The sequence below is a fragment of the Cygnus olor genome, chromosome 2, assembly GCF_009769625.2.
Source record: "Cygnus olor isolate bCygOlo1 chromosome 2, bCygOlo1.pri.v2, whole genome shotgun sequence".
Lineage (NCBI taxonomy): Eukaryota > Metazoa > Chordata > Aves > Anseriformes > Anatidae > Cygnus > Cygnus olor.
This window is the reverse complement of record NC_049170.1, coordinates 92,908,383-92,928,122: the sequence shown is the minus strand read 5'-3', so window position 1 is coordinate 92,928,122 and position 19,740 is coordinate 92,908,383. Positions and strand designations below refer to the sequence as shown.

General features: G+C 43.4%; 2 long non-coding RNA genes across 2 annotated transcripts; one reads left to right on the top strand and one right to left on the bottom strand.

Annotated features, from left to right (window-relative positions):
- The first annotated feature begins 9,828 nt into the window (after nt 1-9,828).
- Nucleotides 9,829-17,199, top strand: LOC121065979. Its single transcript, XR_005817447.1, has 3 exons — nt 9,829-10,042; nt 16,158-16,781; nt 17,057-17,199. It is a non-coding gene; the product is annotated as an uncharacterized LOC121065979 (long non-coding RNA).
- LOC121065978 lies at nt 16,161-18,465 on the bottom strand. The gene is made up of 4 exons (XR_005817446.1): nt 17,775-18,465; nt 17,065-17,341; nt 16,679-16,784; nt 16,161-16,238 (listed from the first exon to the last, which is right to left on the bottom strand). It is a non-coding gene; the product is annotated as an uncharacterized LOC121065978 (long non-coding RNA).
- Nucleotides 18,466-19,740: the final 1,275 nt, after the last annotated feature.

Here is a 19,740-nt window from a genome sequence, read left to right as displayed (position 1 = left end):
GAAGAGAGAGTTATCTTTTGTTGCTGGAACGTTACTGAAAACTGTGTAAGTAGTGTGACTTTAGAGATATTAAACAAAATGTCTTAACTTTAGTTGTGGAAATTGTTAGCTTAAAACAAATATGGGGTTTTGTATGTGGTTAAAGCAGAAGAAAAACTTCTTAGGTAAAATTTCATTGAATGTATTGCAGCTTATGCTGAATTATCAATCTTATCTATTGAAGAGTTCAAGAGTAACTTAAACACTTCCTTACAGGATTCACTGTGGTAAGCAGTTAGGTGACCATCTCACATTCTTATCTTCATTAGGCATGTAATAAGTTTTAAAATTGAAAGATTAGTGATTTAGGTTTTTATTTTGTTTAAGAGTTTATTGGGAAAATCATGTGCTTCTGGAATATAGCCTTGCACAGCACTTCATAGCGTACAGTAACGTAGCAAGCATGATTCTCTAAGGAGCTGTCAGCTCCAGCATCTGTACCTCAGTGCCAGAAGTGTTGACAGACAATTCTGTAGAGTTTGTTTGCTTTTAAGCATCGCATTTTCCATTTTTTTTTCCATCAGATGATAAATCAGATCATTTTGATTAAGTGAAACATACTTACTAGTAATGCTGATTCTCCTTATATTGCAGCTTACTGCTTCTCATTATCATGAGACTAGGCTAATTCAGGTGGGAAGGGACCTCAAGAGGATACAGTACAAGGAGGATACAGTACAAGCACAGCATCTTTTCTTCCCTTACAGACTCATCAGGTTTTCCTGATGATCCTTTGTGAAGTCATGTGAGTGAACTGATCTAGGTCCAGGAGCTGAGAAATAAAACCAGATTTCCCAGATGCCCAGTGACAATCTCTGACTACTTTACTTCTTACACCAGGGAGAAGTTTGGTCCCTTATCTGTGAGGATCAAGGCCAGTTACCAGTGGTTACAGACCCATTTAATGCTCATAGCACAGAGGGGACACTGTGATCACTCCCACGTTTCATTCATCTCTGTTAAATACCACTGCTGCTTCTTGAGGATATTCTGGAGCTAATCAGTTTGCTGCAGTTATTCTTTACATAATTCTCATGTTTCTTACTGCTGTTTTTAATATTGGGTACCACAATGCCCTGTATTGTTTTTTGTTTTTTTTTTTTTTACCTAACCCCTCAACCTTGATGCATATACCTATTTCAGAGGGAATAAAATGCTTTAGATTCAAAAGACAAACACTGACAGTGGGGAATTTTGGCTTATGTTGTCTACCTGTTAATAAAACTTTTGAATACAATAGCTTCTCCCCTTCTCTCCACAGCTTTCTGTTTGGCAGATCCCTGTCCTTTTAGGCCTTGCCATATGGTACCCATAAAACTTCGAAGCTTTTCGGGGATGGTGTGTTCCAGCTTTTCAGTTTCTGGCCCCTAATGTTCTCTACAGTCCTCCACAGCTCCGCAATCCTTACCAACTTCAGAGAGCTGTCTGAGGGTTGTCTTTATGGTGCTTTGTTGTCCTTCTGATCTTGCCCTAATGAGGTCTTGCAAGCCTGCAAAGACTTAGGGGCTATTCTGGGGTTTGAAAAGTTCACTGTATATGTTTGTATTAGACTTTAATTGTCGCTAGCAGTCTCAGCTTAGTCAGTGTTGAGCAACCTAAAGCTCGGCAGATGTTTCATTGCCATGGTTCATTTGCATGCCCAGGCCCTGCTAACCACCTGGCTGTTGAAGCAAGAGACCTTGAGAATACGCTTTGGTATTGCAGCTATGCTTTTCACTCCCCTCAGAACATCAGTCCTGGCACAGCTCCAGCTCGGTGCTGTGTAGCACTCAATGCTGGGCTCATGCTAGTCAGCAGCGCCTATATGGGAAACTTTGCCTCCTTGCTGTCCTGCAACATCTGCGTCGCCTGCAAGCTTCATCGCAAAGATATCATAGATACCTGGTTTGGGCTGACTTTCACAGGAACTACAGGAATATAACCTCTACTTTTCCAATGGAACTTAATTTATGTTTCCCACAGTGAGACTCTCAACTTGTGATATACCTCCTGTTCAGTCCCCATCATAAGGTGTTTCATTTGCCTAGTGCCAACTGTGGGAACAGAAAGAAGTAAGCAGTGTTCCACTTGGTAAGTCAACAAACTCTTCGTCACCTTGCTTGAGAATTCCACCATCCCAGAAGTTGTTGCAAAGACACATAGAAGGAAAAAACCTTGTACCTGGACTTTTTGTTGTTTCAAGCCTACTCTGATTTAAACTTCAGGATCTCAGAACATCTGTGCCAGAGAACATGCAATCTGAAAAATCTGAAAAAAACTCTTAATCGCAGAACATAACTCCATTATTCTTGGCATGCAAGAAGCGTTGCTCTGCAGCCTCATGTAAACTACCTATAATCCTCTTAAGCTAACCAAAGGTGCAAGGATCAGCAACCCATTGTGGATGTGTGTGCTTACTAGCAAACTCCACCACTGAACAGCAGCTTGAAAAGCAGACATGAAGATACAAGACTCTGCAAGTGTCCATGTCCTTCACTACAGCCCTCTTCAACTTATTGCTTCAGAGACTTCAGATTTCAAGCAGCAGCTGTTGCTTATAATAGGGAAACAGAAAAGCGTCCACAACTTTGGGGCATGGAAGAGGGGAAAGGAAGAAAATGTTCCTTGGTTGCACTGTATTTTTAAACAAGTGGTTATAAATACCTCTAGTAGGAGTGCCAGGGAAATCCCTCACTCAGGATCTGGGTGTATATCTCAGGAATTCAGAAAGGATTGGGGTCTTCTTTTAATCAGTTACAGCCACTCTCAGACTGCAATAATAGTTTTTAAAAGCCGCTCTTTTCTGCTGACCTCTGCGTTTCTAAAGAAAGCACAGTCTTTGAAAGTCTCCCAGTGACAAAGGCTAATTTAGTTCATACACAAAACAGGTATTTCATTTAGGTGTTTTCCCTCAAGGAACAGTTCTTACATTCAACTACCAGCAGAATTGTGTCTTTTGCTTCTTTCAGATTACTCTTCCCCAACATTTTTTTCCTAGGCTAACGTAGTTAGGTGTCTTTCTTGGGACTGAGTCCTGGCATTGCAGTATTAGGGGCTGCGCTGTGAAAGATTCAGCAGGGAAGTGAAAAGATATTGCCTTCTCTAATGAAGTTGCCAATTACCAGCTCTTTTTTAGGGTCAAACTGAAAATTTCAATCAGAATGACTCTATGACACTAAAATGAAACAAAGAATACATTTGAAAAACATCCCATATGTGGTGAAAATGCAGATTACAAGGTGTAAAAGATAGTCAAAGAGGTTTTTTTACAAGAACGACAAAAAAAGTTTAAATTCACCTCTTGGTACTGCAGATTCTGCAATCACATAGTAAAAAAATACCCCAGCAAGGTGTGAATTATTGGGTAAATCAAAATTTTAGGGAGTTAACTGTGCAAATGTTTTCTGCTCCACCCTTTCCACGTTACAGTCACGGATTCTGCACTCAGGCAGAGCAAGTTTGGATGCAAATGGTGGATGATGCAGGCATCTTCAGCTCTCTAGTAAGAGTTGAAGTCTGGAAGCAGCGGGATAGACCATGCCAGGGCTCCAAAGAGATCTTTGCCAGAGGGAATGATTTTGTGTGAAGGTCTCAGCACTTAGGAATCTCATCTGCAAGAACAGAGGCACGTCAACACAGTGTGAGCTTTCAGAAAGCAGTAATTGAGTTGGGACTGAACCACAGAAAATGGATTTCCTCTCAACTTCTCTGTGGTGGTTTCACCCCATGGGGTCCCTCCCACAGGATGCCGTCCTTCCAAAACTGAACGTGCGGGGGCCGCCCACAAGATGCAGCTCTTCAAGAACTGCTCCAGATACGGGTCCTTACCACGGGGTCCATCCATACCCCAGGAAAAAACTGCTCCAGCATGGGTCCCCCACGGATTCTGGATTCTTCTCACAGAATCCACCGCTATGGCCCCCTGCTACCAAAACCTTGCCACGTCAACCCACCAGAGCAATTCTTTCAGCAAAGAAATTTTTCCTAATAACCAACCTAAACCTCCCTAACTCCTAAAACTTAAGGTTTTTTGCTCTTGTCTTATCACTTGGGGCTTGGGAGAAGAGAACGATCCCCACCTCTCTGGAGCCTCCTTTAAGGTTACCGTAGAGCACAATAAAGTCTCCCCTGAACCTCCTTTTCTCCAGGCTAAACAACCCCAGCTCTCTCAGCCGCTCCCCACAAGACTTGCTCTCTAAACCCTTAACAAGCTTCAGAGCCCTTCTCTGGACACGCTCCAGCACCTCCATGTCTTCGATGAACACAGTACTCGAGGTGCAGCCTCGCTGGAGCCGAGCACAGAGGGACAATCACTTCCCTAGTCCTGATGGCCACTCTATTTCTGATACAAGCCAGGATGCTCTTGGCCTTCTTGGTCACACTTCTCGACCACATGTTCCACAATAACAATTTTCATTTTTGAGGGTGGAAAAACCGCCATTCAAATAGAATAACAGAAAATCTCACTGCATTACACCAGAAGTACATTTTCACATGTTAAAAAAAAAATTAAAAAAATCTTAACAGTATACGTATATCATCTTCTTTATTTTATTTCTTTACATATGGTAACAATAATAATGGCAATGGTAATAATGACCGTAGCAATGCAAACTACTGTTCATACTACATTGTTTTTCTTTATGTTATTTCCCAATGTCTGAGAAAATCACAGTTGTTGGATTTGGAATAGTTGATGTATTATAGCATTAAGTACTAATTGCTTTCCCACTCAGTAACTTGTCTAACGTAGGAGAAGCGGAAGAAATGAGGTCTTCACAAAGACAGTAAGCTAACTCTGAAACAACAAAACTGATTCTTGCACATGTGATAAGACCGTTTCCTCAGCTGAGAGTGTCCCTGAGCTCCATCTTCCCTTGTGGCTGTAATGACCATTACTGAGGTATAGATTCAGTCTCCCTAAGCTCGCTGTCCACAATAAAACAGAAGAAATCCGCATGTACTTGACAGAAGCATGAATGATGTATTTTGTTAGAATTTGGAGATTTTTGAGGAAACGGGAGCCTCCAAAATACGGACTGGTTCAGAAGAAATGAAGCTGATCTTGCGAGAGCAGTCAGTTGTGCTGGATCATGAAGAATGCTATCAGAGCACTCCTGGCTTCACTCCAATGGTTTAGTTATTGCTGAGAAGGGTTTGCACAGTGTTAAGGCCTTTTCCATTTATTATTATTATTTTTTTTCACATTGCCCTGCCAGTGAGGAGGCTGTGGTTGCAAAAAAGCTGGGAGGCAACACAGCCAGGACATCTGAGCCCAGCTGACCAAAGGGATATTCCATAACATATAGAAACGGAGAACGGTTTAGGATGGAAGGAATCTTAAAGATCATCAAGTTCCAACCCCCGTGCCATGGGCAGGAACACCTCCCACTAGACCAGGTTGCTCAAAGCCCCATCCATCCTAGCCTTGAACACTTCCAGGAATGGGGCGTTCACAGCTTCTTTGGACAACCTCTTCCAGCGTCTCCTCACCCTCAGAGTAAAAATTTCTTCCTTACCTAAGTCTGTGCTCAGCCTGTCTTCACAGGAGAAGTGCTCCATACCTCTGATGGTCATTTTTGTGGCTCTACTCTGAACCAACTGCAGGTCCAGGTCTCTCTTGTGCTGGGAAGCCTGCTACTCCATACCCTGGACTCTGGAGGGCAGAGTAGAGGGGGAGAATCACCTCCCTCGGCCTGCTGGCCACTCTGCTTTTCATGCAGCCCGGGATACAGTTGGATTTCTGGGTTGCAAGCGCATATTGCTGGCTCACGTTGAGCTTCTCATCAACCGGTACCCCCAAGTCCTTCTCCACAGGGCTGCTTTCAAGGTATTTCTCACCTAGTCTATGCTGGTGTTTCAGAGAGCCCCTCTGCTCATGCATTAGATTGAGAGGCTGGGCATCTGGTTTGGATTGTTGGGACCCCTAATTTATCCAAACCGTGTTCTGTTCCCTTGGAGGTGTAGTAACAAGTAATATAGTCCAATTGGAGAAGACCAGTAGATCAAAGCAGCTAAGGCTAAAGGCCTTACATATTCATCATGTGGTTCCAGCATATAGGAGCTTTGGACTAGATTCATTTGGAGCCATTGGACAAAAATGCCTGCAAACTTTGATTCAAATCTATCCGAAGAACAGGTGATGAGTTTGGGTTTTTATATCCCCTTTAGGGGTTGCAACACGTTGATCTTGCACCTGAAACAGATGTTTAATTTCTGTTTCTTTAGAGAGAACATTCATTCATGTACCGCTAATCCTCTCTGAAACTACAGCTGGATGGAGTAAATGCGATTACTGGAGTTTGATTGCAAAACTACATTGTTGCTCCATGCCAGCATCTAATAGAGATGCAGCCTTTGAGGAATAGATTTTCCGTAGTGTTCTAAGAAGAGCTGCAGCCAAATCAGCTGGGGTTCTCCTAGGACCACTACAAAAATATTTCTGCTCTCCATAGCTTGTCCAGCACAGGTAGTGTTGGTCAGAGCACAGTCGCCCCTGACACTTTGTGCATGACACTTAACATAGACTCACAGTTTACACTGAGGTCAATCTGAAAATCGTGTTGGAGGTGAGAAGAAGGTGACAGAGATGTACTTAGGGTAAATGAGTAATTTCTGTGCCCATTTCTTCCAAGCTGAATAAGAACAAAGTGAATTGATTGAACACTTGTCAGTAACTTAGATCACGACAGATTTTATTTCCTAATTGTTCTGATAGTACATTTTCCTGTCCACTGTGGGTCTGTTCCACTTCCTAGAGCAGTCAAGCTGGATTCTGCCATTTGTCAGCAGAATTTTACATAAACTTTTACTGAGTACAGTCTACATGGATAGAAGAGAAACCGTGTTTAACTTCCTCCACCCAGCCAAATGAATAAGTATTTTATTATAAAGGACTAAGCATCTTTTTTTTTTTTTTTTGGGGGGGGGTCTGTTTTCTAGACCTTACAAAATAGATGATGGCAACGTTCTATGGAAAAATACAAAAACAATTATCTTAAGAAACAAAAATGTATACCAGCTAAGTGTACTAACCAGTGAAAAGCTTTTTACCAGTTGAACTTGAACCAAAAGAGATAGGAGACTTCTGCAGAAAGCAAATAAAGACAAGGAATCAGGGTGTCTCGGTCAATCTGACGTGATGGAAAGCCAGCAAGATTTAGAGTGAGCGTTTTTTCATCTGCTGTAATAAAAATGATAAGAAAATCTGTTTAATATGCAACGAATTCAGTTTAGATGATCAAGCTGGGGATTGGTCTGCATGAGAAGGATACAGGATCTGTGTTAGGTATTTTAAAGGAAAAGTTAAGTAAGTCTGGGTTGTTGTGATATCATTGACGCTGTCTGAAGAAAGTTATTGACCAGGAAATTTCTTAAGTTTTTCACGGGTGTCTTAATTCTCAGATTGCATTGTTTTGCCAGAGAAATGAACTTTAGGAAGAAAAGAAAAACCAAGGGAAGTGGGAGCAGGAAGGCTTATACCATGTTGAAAAACTGAATATCCCGGGATAAATGCTTAGTTCTAGAGACGAAACGAGGTTTCCATGCAGGGAAGTTGATTGCCTGAATTTTCTGTAAGAGTTTCCCAGTGGCTGAGGAAATTAATGGGAAAGGACTCACTTGAGAATGCACTTTGTTCTTACAGGTCCCATTTCAATACATACTACGATACGTCCAGAGGTAAATCTGTTTCGTCCTCATTTGGTTTACTTTCCTGTGAGTCTGACCAATGGAGACACAGGACAGCCATGCGCAGTAGTCCTCCCAGGTAAGAAAGCGTTCTCCTTCCAACAGGGATGTTAGAGTGAGCTCTGTAGGGAGACAGGGAACAAGATAAAGGATGGCGATTCCTAGGTCTTAGCTAGCACAATTGTGTCTTAGGAAATGAAGTAGAATATTCTGAGATCGACAAGCAATTAATTGAAGATGTAAACGGAAAGTGTTACCTACAGGTTTAACACAAATAACTGGGACGTTTGGGAAGAAGATTGGGAGAAGACGGTAAAAACCTGCAATAAAAGGTTTGCGTGGAAATTGAAACAAGGGACAGTAACTAATAAGGAATAGAAATGATAAAAAAAGGGGGATAGGAAATCAAGGAAATGGGCAAAAAAAAAAAAACGGAACAAAGACGTTTTAAAGAAAAGCCCCCTTGGGTGCATACTGGCACATTGGAAGGATATTGTCGGAACTGGGGGCACAGAAAGCAAGAGGACTCTCCTTAAGTATTGCAGTCCAGTATAGTGGCCACTATACAAGCTTGAGGATGGAGCTAAATGGCCACTTTATGGAGCAATAACACTATCCTGCAATTAGTGTTGTTTTTGAGGAGAGAAGGAAGATGGGATGAAATGTTGTATACTGATATGTTGCTTCAGCATCCTGGAGGGAAAAAGGTATGGAATTAAGTTGGCCCCTGACTGAGCCTTTGGCGAAAGTACAGGCTGGAGAAAGATAAAAAGAAGCGTTAAAAGGGTTATTGAAGGTACTAAAAGTGTGGCATGTAGCATTTGACAGAGCTGTTTGAAGCTGAATGAGCAGGGAAAGAGGATATCAAAATCACAGGTGTGAGCCCTCTGGGGCCTCTGGTAAATACCAAACTCTGGTTAAATTGGGAATTGAGAATCTGTTCCAACAAGGTCCAAAAGAAACCCCTATGGAATTTTTGGACCAGCTTTGAAATGCAATGAAGAAAAAAAAAATACCAATTTGGACCTGGCTTCGGAAGACAAACAGAGGCAATTGGCTAGCCTCTTTCTAGGACAATCAGCCCCTGGCATCAGAAAGAAATTGTCTTAGGTTGCAGGATAAAATTGCAACAGTCGGAGCAGGAATGACGGGGACCTGGGGCATCTATCCGAGCAGATCCACTGGCTGAAATAAACCTAGGGAATGAAGAGAGAGGCATGGATTTTAGGTTGGATATGGGAGCTTCTTTCTCTGTGTTGATCCAAAATTTGATTCTGGAAAAGCGCTAGATCTGTAAATGTAGTAGGAGCAACTGGCCAAAAGGAAAAGGCATTTTTTGGCAATGCTCGAAAGTGGAATTGGGGAAAAATGATGGGAATACATCAGTTTTTATACTTACCCAATTTGCTAAGGCCCTTCTTAGGAAGGGACTTGCTGGAAAAATTGGATGCAAAAAGTTCTTTTGAACAAGGGAAAATGGAAATAAAAGTAACACATTAAACTCTGAAGTCTATCTATCCCTGGCAAGTCCAGAGAAAGCTCCAGATAGGACTCCCTGAATGGATGTAATTATGAACCAAGTGTATCTGGGAGTCTGGGCTACAGGAATACCTGGGGGAGCAAAGAATGTAGTACCTGTAAAAAGAATTGATTTAAAGGATAACGCTCCCAAGGTACGCTAAAAGCAATACCCACTAAAGGTGAAAGATAGAAGGGGAATGGGAGGAATAATCAATAACTTTCTTAATTATGGACTAATCTACTAATAGTAGAATGTGAGTCAGAATATAACACTCCGTTGAACACTGGTTCACGGTACTAGATTTAAAGGATGCCTTTTTCTGCCTGCCTGTGGCACCTGAAAGCCAGAAACTCTTTGCCATTGAATAAGAAAATCCTAACAGAGGACGAAAAACTCAGCTTACTTGCACTGGGTTACCACAGGGGTTCAGAAATAGCCCCACCATATTCAGAAACCAACTAGCCTGTAATCTTGAAGCTTGGAAAACCCCCTTCAGGGAAAGGGGACACTTGCAATACGTAAATGACCTGTTGATAGCTACTCAAGAAGAAAAGGAATGTGTAGAATGGACTATTAGTTTAATACATATTTAAATTTTTTTCTTGGCTTTAATACTGTGAACCCAGCCTCTTTCCTTAGTAACAGAGTTTATTGCATCAAGACCATGGACACGGTATACTCCAGCCGACCACCCCTAGAAGATGCAGAGGCCTGGTGTATAGACGGCAGCACCTTCGTCCGCCAGGGATATGCGGTACCTCACAGGATATGCGGTAGCAAACATCAGCCCAAAAGGCTGAAATCATCGCCTTGGTAAGAGCTCTTGAGCTGGCAAAAGGGAAAAGAATTAACATTTGGACAGATTAGAAATATGCCTTTGGTGTGGTGCATGCACATGGGGCAATTTGGAAGGAGAGAGGACTCTTATCATCCTCAGTTAAACATGCAGAAGAGCTAAAGTTGCCATTTTGCACTGTAAAGGACATCAAACAGGGGATACTGACATTGAAAGAGGAAATAGATTGGCTGACGCAGAAGCCAAAGGAGCAGCAGAATGGGCATCTGAGAGTCAAATTTTGGCACTAGTACCAGGAACAGAAAACCAGGCATTAACAAAAGTCTTAGAAAATGAAGTAGAAGATTCTGAGATCGATAAGCAATTAATTGAAGATGTAAACGGAAAGTGTTACCTACAGGTTTAACACAACTAACTGATGGGAGGATTGTGATACCGTATGATATTGGGTGGTAATTGGAGAACATAAGAAAGCATGCTGGGGAGCTGAAATATTATAACAGGTTTTAAGTAGAAAATGGATAGGACCTAATTTGTATACCATGGTTAGACAGGCATAAACGTAAACCTCAGACAGGAATCAAACCCCAAAGAGGAACAACAGGGAAGGGAAATGTTCCTGGGAAACAGTGGCAACTTGATTTCTTTCAAACTCCCAAGAAAAGGGGGGTTTAGATGCCTACTGGTACTAACAGACACCTTTTCCAGATGGCCAGGAGCATTTCCATGTAGAACTAACAAAGCGAGAGAAGCGTCCAAAGTACTGTTGAATGAAATTATACCGAGATTTGGTGTACCCTCAGTAATGTCATCTGACAGGGGACCACACTTCACTGCAGAACTGAGCCAACAAGTCAGCAAAGTGCTGGGGCTTGATGGGCAACACCACACTCCATACATAGGCCACAGGCAAGTGGCCAAGTGCAAAACCATGAACCATTTGATAAAACAACAGATTGGTAAAATCTGTCAAGAAACCAATATGTATTGGTAAAACTAAGCCCCTTTTGAGATAGTGTACGGCAGGCCTTACCAAATGCCATACGAAGGAGAAGATCTAACACAAGTAGGAAACTAATATTTGCAACAACATATTACAGCTTTGGGCAAGCAACTAGAACAAATCAATAAGAACGTTTTAGGCACTAGACCTTTTATTTGCCTCCCAAGGGGAAGTATGCACTTTAATAAATATTAGTTGCTGTATGTATGTAAATGAGGCAGGACGAATTGAGACTGCTCTCTCTCTCTCTCTCTCTCTATATATATATGTATTTGGAAAAGACCAAGATCCTACATAAGGTAGTTCAAGATGACACCTCATGGGGTTGTTGAGAATTATGCAACAAAACGACCTCTTGGTTACCCAACTTTTCTTGGCTTAAGCAATTGTTTAGAGGAATATTGATCCTCCTTTTACTAGTATTCTTGACCTGTGTATTGGTACAGTGTGCATTTTGGTGCTGTATGAAAGGACTAGACGATTATGAATAACCTGGAAGTGTAACCGAAACAAGCACCAAGTCGAAACTGGTAAGAATTTTATGAAAACTTTGGATCAAGAAGGATTGTTCTAAGCAAAAGAATTTGCTTAGGATAAAGAAAAGGGGGGACTTGAGACAGGGAACAAGATAAAGGATGTTGATTCCTAGGTCTTAGCTAGCACACTTGTATGCTAACAACCCAAAGATAAGGGAGTAAAAGACTGTATGAATAGACAATGGAACCAGCAAGAACTGGCTTGACCGATGAAGTCTGTCAAAGCCAGGAAAGGCCAAAATTAGCAGCGAGGAAGACTTCTGCCCTTCATCAAAGACCACCAGAGTACGCCGGCCGACCACCCAAGGGCTCAGTACCCATACGAATAGAGACGGAACCTACGTGACTGATTCTTCGGAGACCTGATGACTATGCAAGAGACTTATGGGGGAAATGAAACGAAGATGGTTTTGTCCCACGAACAGAAGCACACTGCCAGCAACCGTTGGTGCGCAAGTTAGGTGGAGCTATCCCCCTTGCGCCCGGCGTGTGTGCGCAGCGCCAAATAAACATACCTGCTTTATAACCATTCCGAGGTTATAGATAGAGTCTGATTTCCGCAAGTCAGTAGCTGACCAACCCTGTAGAGCTCAGAACAGATGTCATCAACAGACTTCAAGTGACTGATCAGCTACTTTGATTAGCTAATATGACTGATTAGCTATAACTACCAGGACTAAAAGTTTGGTATGTCTGGAGAATATCATGTAGGTGAAGGAGTGTTCAAATGATGATGTACTATTTTGAAGTCTACAAGTATATTCTACCTAACTTTTTAAGAATAAATTCCATGCTAGGCCAATTATAATGAAATTGTTCTATTTTTTCTACAAAGCCGTCTCAGTTTGAAAACTTGAGACAGTTCAGTGTTGGGTAGTCATCTGTCTTAAAACGCTGAGAAGATGGGGCTGCATTCATTTCCAAACTGGCTGTCATAAAGGCCTTAACCTTTGCATTATGTTGAGGCAGTGGTGATCTCAGCCTTATTGTATTTCTCTGAGTAATGTAGCTTCTAAAAGAGATCCCAAGGTCCAGAAAAGACATGGCAATAATTGGTGGGTTGTAAGGAAAAATCATATTCCTTCATGCAAAAATCATATTCCATCATGCAATCGTCGTATTCCATTCCTCAGCAACACCGGAGGTGTCTGTAGAGTTTAGAAGTCGGCTGAAGTTATTTATGTTTCATCTGAACTGAGTAAGAAAAGACCAGTTAATATAAAAGAATGCACGTCTGACAATCATACAGCCAGATGGGAGGCTGTTTTACCTGGGTCTGTGGATTTTGTGTCTGTATGCTCTTGAGGAGATTGTTAGAATTCTGATTACAGAATAAGGAACCTACAGAAAGTGCAGTACGCAAATGCTGGAGAGCACGGGTCAAAGTTTTACGCTTCCTGGGACTGCCTAGCATATTAACAGGTCTAGGGAAACAACGGCTGTGGTTCAACATTAATAGCACATTGACAAGTGTGATTTAAAGCTATCCCCCTCTAAATCAGTCAGCCCTACTGAAATCTTCAAATACTTAAGAGGTAACCCGTAGCCAATGGTGTCAAAAAGTGCTGTGAGATTTGAGAAATTAACCTGCGTTTCTCTCACATAACAGTTTTGTCCTTGTGTGAGAAGCAAGTGAGGGATTTTGCTGCCCTTGTGTCTTTTATTTAAGCTCTATTAGCACCACACGTCGTAAAATGTTACTGTCTTAAATAACCTGTTAAGAGCTGACTGCCTTCTTCCCACCAGGCAGTTGAGATGCATCTCTTTTTCCCTCTCTCAAGCATTTGCTGCTTTGCACTTCCTTTTCTTTCATTGGAGACTCAGATAAATCGGTTGCTTTGCACTAGTATATGCTCCTTGGGAAGCCGGTTAAACTCTCTTCAAACACTGGACTACCTGTAAATTGATTGCTTCCTCTAACTGGCACTTATGCTATCGCTGGATCCTCTAAATCCCATTTTACTGCTTCTGCTTACTAAGCAGGTGACAGAAACTTTCATAACCGGAGAGCAGAGAAGAAGGAGTTGTAGTTCTGTATAAAGAAAACGTTTGGAAGTTTTGAAGAGGTTTCCCCTGCTCAGCTGCCATCCCTGTGTTAATCAAATACCTGATCTTTTGCATTACAGCAAAGGTCTTGATTCACTTTTTAAGGAAAGTTATTTCTGAAAATACTCAGCCACCTCTGTGCTTGCCAAACCTTTAATGGCACTGTGCAATACGCAGATTGCAGTGATACATCAGGTTGCGGAATGAATGGCAACGTAAATATTTGGCTCCAGATACAAAATGTCATTTATTTGGCCATTTTATTTAGGGTAGCACTCCCCTCCCCTCCCATTCCCTCCCACTCCCATTCCCTCCATCCCCTTCCCTCCCTCCCCTCCCCTGCCCTACACTCCCTTCCCCTACCCTCCCCTATACTCCCCTACACTCCCCTCCCTCCCCTACGCTCCCTTCCCCTACCCTCCCCTATATTCCCCTACACTCCCCTCCCCTCCCCTCCGCTCCCTTCCCCTACCCTCCCCTATACTCCCCTACACTCCCCTCCCCTCCCCTACACTCCCCTCCCCTACGCTCCCCTCCCCTACGCTCCCTTCCCCTACATGCCCCTAAACTCCCCTACACTCCCCTACCCTACAGTCCCCTATACTCCCCTCCCCTCCCCTATACTCCCCTCTCCTCCCCTCCCCTCCCCTCCTCTCCCCTCCAGTCCCCTACCCTCCCCTACACTCCCCTCCCCTACGCTCCTCTCCCCTATGCTCCCTTCCCCTACACGCCCCTAAACTCCCCTCCCCTACACTCCCCTACCCTCCCCTACAGTCCCCTACCCTACGCTCCCTTCCCCACCCCTTCCCTCCCCTTCCCTCCCCTCCCCTCCGCTGCCCTCCCCTCCGCTGCCCTCCCCTCCCCTCCCCTCCCCTCCCCTCCCCTGCCCTCCCCTCCCCATCCCCTGCCCTGCCCTGCCCTTCCCTTTCCCTCCCCTCCCCTTCCCTCCCCTTCCCTCCATTCCCTCCCTTTCCCTCCCCTTCCCTCCCCTTCCCTCCCCTCTTGTCCTTTTCTCTCCTCCCCTCTTCTCCTCCTCTCTTCTTTCTTTCACAAGCTTGGATGCAGAAGGGGGAGAAGCGTAACTTCAGATCGCTTCGGTTGTTCTCGTAGCTTATATCACTGGCTGATTCATGGGAATGCGTCCGCAGTTATCATAAGCGTTCCAGCTGCTGTGTTACTAGTCAAGCAACAGTCTCATACTGGGAGTCACTGACTTCTTTCTGTGGCTTGGACAGGTGACTTTCAGTTCCACCCTGGCTTGGACATGTCCTCTTGCTATGTCCCCACCTGCATTGCAGTTTTGCTTAGAAACAGCAGCACGGTTTTGAAGTAGTTCCACTACTTCCATTTTCAATGATTTAGTCTGGCTAGCCAAGTGGTTTCTGTAAATAGAACACAATAAAGAGATTTTGGTTAGAAACAACTAACTGAGTGCTTCCTTTCCACATGGGCAAGGAATGTTTACCCTTTCCTAATGGAGACTACAGTGTAAGAGAGAATGACAGATCATTCAGAGAGCTTTGAAATATCCCTTGGGGATGCTTAGTCCAGAGGACCAGAGTAAATCTGTCTAAAGTACACCGTGGAATCACTTTGAATTACTTCCGAACAGACGCATGTCCTTACTATGTCTGATATGGCTTCAGCTGGTTTCAGTGTTCTTCTTCACCTAATACCTAAATTAAGTTAAGACCTCTAAATGAAGATGGAAAGACTGAGAAATATGTAAATTACTGATGAAAAGTGCTTTGAGAACTTTGGACATTAGCCCTGGAAAGCGTCAAAGTACTGGCATATGAAGCAAACGCCTTATTCTCTTGATATCTAAGGAGGTAAATAAATTCAATGTTGTAACATTAAGGATTGGTTAGAAAAGTAAACATTAAAAACAAGTTAGGGAGAAGAACAAGTAAGCAATTGCAGTGCCTATGGGGTAACCGCAGGGTTAGGCAAAGAACTATTGTGCAATGAAATCGTGTTATAAAAGAAGTATTATGTGAATTTTTACTGTTTCATTTGTTGAGTGTTATATTTGAAAGGGAGTGAATCTATCAGGATTAGAGATTTAATTTAGAAATGTAATTAAAATTCGTTTCTCTTTCCTTTTGAGTTCACTCCTGTTTATAGGATTTTAGGACAAGGATAGGATTTTAGGATAAGGATAAGGATAAGGATAGGATTTATAGAATAAGTATATTTAAAAAAAAAGAGTAAAAGCAGGTAATTATATGCACCATTACTTTTAAAATACAGTAACAATAGCAAGGATGAGATGAAAAGTATTTATACACCATTATAGTGTCAAGGTATGTCCCATACGTTAGTAACAGTCAGAGGATTCATGTCAGTGAACAAAAGATACCTTTAAATAAGTAAATAATGAATTAAATATATATGCAGGTAGATAGATAGATAGACAGACAGACAGATATAAAGAAACCTAAGAAACTGCTATGAAGCTTCTTGCTCTCTTTTCTAAAAGTTAAAATGAATACAGCATCAGTGTGTGTTACAAACATTACAAGCGTTACCTTCAATCCACCACAGGTACACACGAGAGGTCAGTCTGCAGGTTCTGAAGGCAAAGAAACTGCTCTGGTTTGATGTGAAGAACCAAGACATAGGTTGCTGTCAGAGAAAAGATGCTGTCAAAGTGTGTCACGTCTATGCTAGAGCACCTCTACCACCATCTATACTGCATCTATATGCATCTCTACTAGAGCATCTCTACTTATCCAGTCTGGGTGATCTTACGAGCATTCTGAAGACCCAGAGGAGGGTCTGTTTGTCTTTTCTGCTTTTATAGCCAGTGAAAATTCTTACAATTTTACACAGAGGGGACGAAAAACACTAAGTGTACTTCCAATCTTCACAACTTCTAAGCAAGCGGAGATGAGGTTGTGGAACAACCAAATAAACTGTTGATCTAGAAGCAGCCTAAAGATTGTCTTTAAGCAGGACCTTGCATTCTTCATTTTTATAGCATTACTTGCCTTCAAGTGCACGATCATTATTTTATTACCTTTCTACCCCTACAGAAATGCACCTGATTCTTTCACAAAACTTACGGGTGGTCATTGGAAATATTCCTCAGCATTCGTCTCAGTTCTCTTTTGGCCTGTGAAGCTTTTAAGATCAGAGATGAAGATCAGCTATAATATGGAGTTTTGGGTACTGCAAAGGAAAAGAAGAATCATACTGAAAACTCTTTTCAACGTCACTTGCAATCATCAAAGAAAAGAATACCAAAAGAATACCGCTTTATCGTAGTAAGCATAAATTTGAGCATAGGTCTCCTATAACTGAAGCGAGGTTAAACAGGTTCCAAACAAGGCTAAGGAGCACACCCATAATCATTTCCATAAAACTGTGTTTTCAAACAAATGGTTTAAAGATTTAGATTTTCTTACAAGTGAAGGATGAAAAAAGAAAGAAAGAAAGAAAAGAAAATTACCAGGACATACAGTTCTCCTCTAGCTTGCTTTGTTTCACTCAGAATCTGAGTCTTGAGTCACAGTCAGGGAGCAGCATTGTACAGAAATGCCAAAGCCTCCCCAGACTTGTTGTATCTTCCTCAACAAGGGCTTTGATACTGCTGCCTCCTCAGCAACATCAGCAATTTACTAGGAAAGCTGGTGTCCACCAGGTCAAATAGGAATAGGAAATCCCTCTTGCCACAACTTCACACTCACACCAGAGTTGGCAGGACAGACCGATGGACAGAGAAGTATCTATAAGAGTGTTAGAAAACAGACTTGAGAACAGATTTCCATCAACCCAGGAAAAATTACTTGCTCATCCCTTCAAACTGAACTCTAAGTAGAAGCAGGTGATGCCAAGCTGCATTCCTGACATCTATGCTGCTGTCCTGAATTTTAATGTGACGGGGTACTTTTAAGTCTCTTGTTTATGCTTTAGCACTATGGGAGGACCACAGCACACTCTTATTTGTCTACCCTTATTTGTTGATCGTGTGTAGGAAAAAGAGAACGTGCAGAGGCCCTCACCCATACATTGGATCTGTCACTCTGCGCAGCTACATCATTGAGCAAAGTACCAAACTTCATGCTTGTGTAAGGACTTTACACAAACTACAGAATACTACAATGAAGCATTCACAATAAAAACACATTTTTTTCCTCAGCCAAGCATCAAAACACTTACAGAAGGGCATGGGCGCTCTCTATGCACCTCAAGGTGGGATCCACAAATCCTCACGTGGTTTCATCACATCCAGCACACTTCTCTGTCCCTCCTAGCTAAACTTGTACAGGGGCAGCTGTTCCCAAATTGCCATGGTGACATAATTCCATTCTGTTTATGAAGGCATCACAGTAGGCCCCTTGCAATGACAACAGAACACTCTCTGTTGCTAATGCGCATGTCTCAGAAACAATTAGAGAAATACCACTATCCCCAAATTGACTTTAATTAGATTAGTTCAAAAATTATTCTCTCTGCCATACATCTGTGGAAGGTGTGTGATAAATCTTTTCCTTAAGCAAGGATTACAGACAAAAAGAGCTTGATTCTGATACGTTCCCCTTACTTCCAGAGCTGTTGACCTTTTATTTCCGTGTAAGAAAAAACAAGGTGAAATCAACAATTCTCCTCCTCCGAGTTGGGAATATGAAATAACCCCAATTATCCAGGAAGCCTTAAAAAGGAAACTATATATTTCCTTGATAAACACCTTGTTTCTTCTGAAAAATTTTCCAGTACTTTGCAACTGCGGTGGTTTTAATCAGGTGGGCAGCCGAGTTCTACCACGGCCACTCTCTCACTCCCCCTCCTCAAAGAGAAAGGGGGAGAAAATGCGATGCAAAGGGCTCAAGGGTTGAGATAAGGACGGGGAGATTGCTCAGCAATTATCGTGACGGGCAAAGCGGACTCAGCATAGGGAGATAGTAAGATTTATTGCCTATTTCTAACAAGCTAGAGAAGTGAGGAACAAAGGAAAGAAACCAAAAACGCCTTCCCCCCATCTGCCCCCTTCCACCTCCTCCCCCCGAGCAGCGCAGGGGAACGGGGGAATGGGGTCTGTGGTCAGTCTATAGCGCTTCGTCTCCACCGCTCCTTCACAGTCACACCCTGTCCCTGCTCCATGTGGGGTCCCTCCCACGGGATGCCGTCCTTCCCAAACTGATCCGGCATGGGCTTCCCACAGGCAGCAGCTCTTCAAGGACTGCTGCAGATATGGGTCCTTACCACGGGGTCCATCCATCCCCCAGGAGCAAACTGCTCCAGCACGGGTCCCCCAGGGGCGGCAGCTCCCCCCAGACGCCCTGCTCCTGCGTGGGCTCCTCTCCATGGGCTGCAGCTCCAGCCCGGGGCCTGCTCCTGCGGGGGCTCTCCATGGGCCGCAGCCTCCTCCAGGCCACATCCACCTGCTCCACCGGGGGCTCCTCCACGGGGGGGCTGCAGCGTGGAGATCTGCTCCATGTGGAACCCATGGGCTGCAGGGGGACAGCCTGCTCCACCAGGGACCTCTCCACAGGCCGCAGGGGAACTTCTGCTGCATGCCTGGAGCCTCCTGCCCTCCTGTTGAAGTCACCTTAGGGGCTGCAGGCTGGTTCTGTCTCATTTTGTCACTCCTCTCTCCCACCTGCTGTTGCCCAGCAGGGTTTTTCCCTCCCTTCCTTAAATCTTCTCTCCCAGAGTCCCACCCAGCATCGCTCCCTGTCTCGGCTTTGGCCAGCAGCAGGTCTTTTTTGGAGCAGGCTGGAGCTGGCTCTGATCTGACATGGGGCAGCTGCTGGGCTCTGCTCACAGAGGCCACCCCTGCAGGCCCACTGGTACCGAACCCTTGCCACGTGAGCCCCATACACTCTCTAATACTGAAAGGCAGTGTGGAAAATTGGTGAAGAATGTGCCTGAGAAAGAGCAAAGTGTGAGGCAGTTAGACATGGCTGTCTGTCAGCCAAGAGGCTTTGAAAAGGATCAAAGAGTTTGTGGATAAAATATTGGGACTGAAGGGTGAAAAGCAGCACTGAACATTTATTAAACAGAACTGAAATGTTCCAAGTTTGGCCAGCGCTGGCTATATCTGATGCAGTAAAGACTGTGACATTGAAGAGACAGATGGAGGAGGAGAAGGAAGGGCTAAACATCTGTTTTAAGGAGCAGTGGG